The sequence below is a fragment of the Hyaena hyaena genome, unplaced genomic scaffold (genome assembly GCF_003009895.1).
Source record: "Hyaena hyaena isolate Hyena2069 unplaced genomic scaffold, ASM300989v1 scaffold_684, whole genome shotgun sequence".
NCBI classification, from domain to species: domain Eukaryota; kingdom Metazoa; phylum Chordata; class Mammalia; order Carnivora; family Hyaenidae; genus Hyaena; species Hyaena hyaena.
In genome coordinates, this window is record NW_024081316.1 from 315639 (window position 1) to 321638 (window position 6000).

The window sequence follows — 6000 nt, forward strand, 5'->3', positions numbered from 1 at the left end:
TCCACCTCTCCACTGGTCGTTCAGAAACGCTCTGCTCAAGTGTCATTTTCCTAAGAAAGCCTTCTCTGATGCCACTTCTCTGTGGTTCCAGGCAACCTGAATAAGCTGCAATGACAGCACTAATCACACTATAACAGTATTTAACTGTCCACTACCCCTAGTTTCTGAAGTGTATTTGCATTTCTAAAAGTTTAGTATTCAATGCCTGATAAATAGTACTTAAAAAACATATTATTTGAATATGCTCTGAATAAATGAGCTGTAGAAAAAATGTGAGATGCTTATAGAACATTTAGATGGTGACAAATGGAAACATGGATCTGAATCGAGGAAGGACGAGAGCTCATGCTATAGATATGATAATTTTATCCTAAATTTAGGACTGTTGCTTTATCAGATTAACACAAAATTCATCATCAGCTAGTTTATGGATGGACAACTACTGAGAAATATAAAATTTCCTTCATGTTGCTCAATCAAAAGTTACTTTTTAGTTACCAACTTAATTGCTTTCTCAGCTTGATTTAATATAGTTGACATAGTTGATTACCCACTCCCTTTCTCAGTCTACTGCCTTGGCTTCAGTGATGCCAAAGAAAATTTCTTCCCAACTCTAGTTACATGTTCTCAGTCTCCTTTGATCCATTTCTTTTTCCCAATGTTTAATGTTGAAGATTCATAGGGGACTACAATATCCCTTTATCATCTCTCTCCCTAGGCAATCTCATCCCATACTGCCCACACGAAGATATCAATTGTAAGCCATATACTGACAATTCCCAACTGAACTATCATCAGCACTCTTTCTGCTTCCCAGAAACTAACAAACGAGAAACTGCTCCTCTCTCCAGTATTCCCTATGTTAAGCACACCAACCAACGACCCTGGAAATCTGCCTTTTCCTCCCTCCATATCCCTTAGTCTAATTCACCACCAAATCCTATCAAGTATACTTCCCCCCACCCCCCCCTCGCCCCAATCCAGCTACTTTCTATCACTGCCATCCTGGCAAAGGTGTGGTCTTTAGACCAACACTGGTCCATAAACTATTGTTACTGGGCTGAGATAAGGTAAATACAGAAACTGAGAGAAGTATTTAGAAATATTTATACCCATCTGACACTGCCACAACATCCCTTTTATTTTGTGTCACTAAAGAACCAGTACTGATTAGAAACCAAACCAAACCAAAACAGGTCCTTCTCCACAGATGAGTTTGAGGAACACAGGCCTAACTGGTCTCTGAATTTACGCCTGCCCTTCTCCAATCTGTCCTCTGCAGAGCAGCCAAGTGATATTTTATAGTAATAATGTAAGTACTTTATTCAGCCTTTTGAATATTACTGAGTGGCTTCCCACTGCACTTGGGATTTAAGTACAAAATGTTTAGCAATGATTAACCATTGAGATATGCTTTACATCACCCAGCTTCATGTGCTAACGTCCAGCCCCTAAAGGACTTTTCAGTTCTAAAAAGCTAAAATTGCTAACATCACTTGGGTAACTCCAGTTATTCCTTCAGGTTTAGCCTAATATTCATTTCTTCAGGTACATTAGTGGGCTTTCATTGCTTATAATAACTTTCCTTTGTGGCAGTTATCATAATTGCAACTATTATTTTGTAATTATCTGTCTAGTTTCTTTATTCCAATAGCTTTGCTTCCATTAATACAGGTAGACTCCTTCGATTACCTCACCAGAGCTTAGCATCGTGCCTGGCACATATCAGTTGTTTGATAACCTTTAAGTAAGCGAATAAAATGTAAATACCTTCAATATCTAGTCATACACAAGATTTGAGATAAGTCTGTGTACCACATGCTTTACAAAAGTTACATCTCCTTTATTTCCCTAAACAACCTAAAAAGACAGGAAAACCCTCATTGAAAAAAAAAATCCAGAAAGGTAAAGAACTTTGTATAAAGTAAGCAACAAGGAACTCGAAGATCTGAGAGGCAACAAAAGGTAACAGACCACAACATTACCTTCTGGCCTCACCGCTCACAAAGCTGTATGATTTTGCAGAAGTTAAATAATTTCTCACTTTCTCAGGTTCCTTATTTGTGAACTGGAGATACAGTAAAGCCTTCTTCAAGAGACTGTTAGGAGGTTTAAACAAGACATTAAGTTATTTGAAACAATGCCTGGCACAGGGTTTTATAAGTGTTAGTGATTCTCGTTATTCATAATATTACTAGTGCTCTCATGATTTTATCTGCTTACTTGCTTATTGTCTGTCAGTGCCACTCTAAAATAAATTACAAAAAAGCAGAGTCCATATTATTACTTGCCGATGGACCTTTTCTCAGTCAGGTTCTCTAAGAATTAAGCCATAAAAAACTGAGTTAAGTGATTATTTCCCCAGTTCTCGTTATCAAGGTACACAGCTAGTACCATTTCAGGTACACAGGAGAGGAGTTACTTCATTATACACCTTGGAAGCCTTAGAGCATTAGAGCTTGATATTCATTGGAACTCTTGGTTCAATAGAGCTGCTCTTATGTATCCTCAATACCTGGCATGAAGTGTTCATTAAATATTTTTAGAATGAATGAATATATATAAAACCAAAGGAAGAGTGCTTAGCACAGAGTAGATGCTGAGTATCAATTTTATTCCGCCTCTTCAAAGTTCCTATAAACTTCCAAAGTCTTACTCTAGGGGAGTCATTTTTCTTGAACCAGGGCTTGTATTATTCAAAGTCAAAAATGCAGAATATAGACAGGAGGAAAGCCAAGAGATAAAGAAACCAGTGTTGACAGAAATGATGTGGAAGATAGGTAGAATCTGGGTATGTCGGGAAAAGAGTAGAGGCTATTTTAGGCCAGAGAACAGCATAAGCAAAGGTGCTGTCACTCAAATTTTGGAGTATATTTCATTGGTGACACAAAAAATAATTTAAACTATATGTGGGCAAACATCTTTATTTTGATAGTTGCATATATCACTATTTATAACAATACTAAACAGTATCTATTAGGATTTTAACTGTGTTGTTAAAAAAAAAGTTTCAAGAAAATAATAATGGCCAGGAGGTAAGCAGATATGACAAAAATTGTCAGGGTTTTAAAGAGTAAGTAAAAGCTGGGAAACATCAAAGCATGATCATGTTAACAAACATAACATCTTACAGAGAAAAGCCACTAGTCTTTTGAACGAAGCCAAGCTCTTGAACAGCAATTCAACATAAAGGACAGATGGGTGTGAACAGTCAGTTTTCAGTACTTAATTTGTAATATACTAAAATTCTTATCAGTAAAACCCTAATTTTCCACTATGATATTAAATCTACTGTGTATCTGAATTTCATTTATTCTTGAAACAAAGATACCCGAAGCTGAGACTGACCTGCTTGTAGCCTGGTAACTTACCTGAAAATAGGGAGCTAAAGCTGCACTTTTCACGCTAGAAGGAATTAATTTATCCGGTAACAAAATATGAATCATATCTACATCAAAAAAGGTGTTAAATGAAAAAGAGCAAAAAGCAGCTTTCTATTCCCACCTTCCTTCCCCAAAATTAACCTATCATTAGTCAAACCAAGTCAAGCTAAGAGATGATAAAGAATATTTAAGTTATGCAATTATCACTACCATCTTATCAAGTATATCACTATCCTCATTTTATACTTGTAAGAATACTGAGGCATAGAGAGATTAAATAACTTGCCCAAGGCCAAAGCTGGTAAGTGGCAAGGCTGGTGGTTAGATCTGTCAGTTCAGCTACATCTGAGCTTTGAACCACTGGGCACCATTTCTCTCAAGAATAAACAGAATGAAAATTTGAAATATTCCACCCTTCCCATTATGGCACCAGAGATGTAATCCCAAGGGATAAACCTTTTATTACTTAAATTTCCTGTCTAAGAAACAGTGGATTCTGAAGCTGCAAGGAAAAGCTGGGAAGACAAGTACTATAATGGAAATCTAGGCCCAGGATTATTCAAACACAAAGAGTCAAAAACCTAAAAAGTATGGCTGAATGACACAATTCACAGAGAAAGAAGCCAAAAGTTAAGACAAGCAAAAGGTGAATCTTATTTCTTGAATCTACTGCTCTGAGAGAAAACTCGATCATTCCCTTCCTTTTATTCACCACACATAGAATCAAGAGGGAAAAGAGTTACGAGAAAGGATAGCACAAGGGAATACAAGGGGAAAGTGAAGACTTGAACCTTGAATCGCAGAGTTGGCCTGATGTAACCTGGTGAACCTGAGAAAGAATTTGTGACATGGCAATGTGTGCTTGGAGGTAGAGAGGTAGGCTGCATGAACACCGCAGTAAACACTGAATGTCTGGCTGGAGAGTGGAGAATTTACCCTAAAATGAGCTTATAGGGATAACTTCACACGTAACGTATGTTTGGGACGAGAGGTGTGGGTGAAGACGCTGGGGGGCGGGGCGGGTAGGGGCTTCCTTCTTTGGGCAGTACTCCCGGTAGGAAAAATAATCCGACAATATATAAAAGAGCGGGAGTGGAGGTATTACAGGTATAGAGGAGGCAGACTGGGGAAGGAAAAGGGGCGAGGCTTGTGGAGGAAAGTCTAGGGGAGCCTGGTAGGCAGAGGCTGGGAAATCGATTGGGCGGGGGGTGGGGGGGATCGCCATGGGAAACAGAGACGGGAGAGGAGGACGGGCCGGGAGGGCGGAGGGTGGGGCTGGGGCGGGGGAGGAAGGCAGCCCTAAGAAAGGGAAGGCAAGCCGTTGGAGCAGGGGTCCCGGGCCAAAAGGGATGGGGGCGCAGTGAGTGAGAAGGCCTCCTCTCTCCAGCGTAGGCGAGTTGGAGGGGCGGGGGCTCGGAGGAGCTAGCGACCGAGGTGCGGCGGGGACCTCGGAGGGGGAGGGGCACCTACCCTGACTGGCCGGGCGGCGGCAGGCAGTCCCGGCAGCGGCTCCTCTCCCGCTGAGGCGGCGGCTGCGGCGGCAGCGGAGGTGATGGCGGCGAGTCCCTGTGGCGGCCGCCTCCACCGAGCCGCATCCCTCCTCCCCGGCCCGCCCTCCTTCCCTATCTCCCGCTCCTAAACTTCTTCCCCGGGATAAACAAACCAGCCGCCAGGGGCGGCCGCCTCCGCTGCTCCCGCCCCCGCGCAGCCCCCCCTTCCCGGCCCGGGGCCCGTCCGGGCTCCGGCTTCCGAGTTGCGACTCCAGCCCCAGCCCCAGGCAGCGAGGGCGCGTGCGCGCGGCGGCGGCGTGGGCTCGCAAGGCTTTTCCTCCCTCCCTCCGGCGCCGGTCACTTCCGGGCCGGCCCGGATCCGTCGCCGGGTTTTGTAAGCCGCCGCTGCCGCCTGTGCCGGGCACTGGGCTCACAGCCGGGCGCGTCCGCTGCAGTAGCCGCTGCTGAGAGGACAAGTAGTTACCTCGCCTGGCAGGGAGCTCCCTTCGACCCAGCATTAAACTTTCCTTACCTAGAAAGCCCACTGCTAACACCTCGTAAAGCGATAGACGTAGGGTGCGGAAGGAGGCGACTGTTTCTCCGTACGATTTCTTTGAGGTTGTGGCTGACTAGGAAGCCCGTATGCAACTTTTATGAACCCTTGTTGCGAGCCCATAACTATGTGAAGAGCTAAGACAAAAACAGCAGTGTACAGTCTCCAGCGAGAAACACAGACAACTCCGGGTAGGCCAATGAAGTGCCTCTGTGGAACGGTTTTCGGTTGGAGGAGATGAACCTCAAAAGGAAGTGTCAGGCCTAGGAAGGGAGGGGTCCGCCGAGAGGCAGCCAAGGTTGCTTGCAAAGCACTGAAAAACAGGTGGCATCCCATGACTGACGTCGGCAAATTATGCTATATCTAAGCAAATGTCTGAAGAGATGAGGAGACTGCCTTATGGAGTTTAAGGAAAGGTGGCAACAGAACGACATTCGGGACTCGTAAGAGAAAACTTGTTCTAGCTGCCAAGAATATTCTCTTTAAAAGAGGTTTGAGGGACGAATATCATTGAAGGCCCCTCTCCCCAATTCCTTCCACTTTAACTGCGCATCAGTGAACTGTTTACCTCTTT

At 43.8% G+C, this 6000-nt stretch overlaps 1 protein-coding gene across 6 annotated transcripts in view; it reads right to left on the reverse strand.

Moving 5' to 3' along the window:
- Nucleotides 1-5066, reverse strand: part of SPOPL (speckle type BTB/POZ protein like) — a 72806-nt gene extending 67740 nt beyond the window's left edge. For 2 of the 6 annotated variants that reach the window (XM_039217385.1, XM_039217384.1), the window contains exons 1-2: nucleotides 4854-5065; nucleotides 1986-2099 (exon numbers count right to left, since the gene is read on the reverse strand). The gene's annotated coding sequence lies outside the window, so the exon portion shown is untranslated. Of the gene's footprint in view, nucleotides 1-1985; nucleotides 2100-4853 lie in introns of all 6 variants that reach the window. The other 4 variants (XM_039217383.1, XM_039217386.1, XM_039217388.1 and 1 more) reach the window with 3 other exon arrangements.
- Between the last annotated feature and the right edge of the window lie 934 nt (nucleotides 5067-6000).